The following is a 408-nucleotide window of genomic DNA, read 5'->3' on the forward strand; positions in this document are numbered from 1 at the left end:
ATTTTCTGTCTGATGTTGTTTGATGTGGATTCTGGAAGTTTTTGATTGGAGGTTTGTCGCTTTACTGAGCGTTGAAGCTCACCCTTGTTTTCGGATGTTTTCGGGTTCTAGGAAAGCGGGAAAGGAGGTCCAGGACTAGATTTCAGAGTTCTGATCAGTTAGTTAGTATTATTTATGTACTTTTGATTTTGTACAAGACATGGCTTCTTCTGCTCTGTTTCTTTCTGTCCTGAGCCATGGTACGTAGTTGTAGACTGATTTGTTTTTGAAGGTAAAAGAAAGAAAATATAGATGTTTGTTCTAGGGCTGCATTGATGTTTCATAGTAAGCTCCTGTGTTGTTGTCTGTTTTTTGAGTTGACAATACTTTGGAAGAATTCAGTTCCGAAGTGCAAAATTTCCAAAGCCA

Source organism: Dendrobium catenatum, unplaced genomic scaffold, assembly GCF_001605985.2.
Source record: "Dendrobium catenatum unplaced genomic scaffold, ASM160598v2 fragScaff_scaffold_1584, whole genome shotgun sequence".
Taxonomy (NCBI): domain Eukaryota; kingdom Viridiplantae; phylum Streptophyta; class Magnoliopsida; order Asparagales; family Orchidaceae; genus Dendrobium; species Dendrobium catenatum.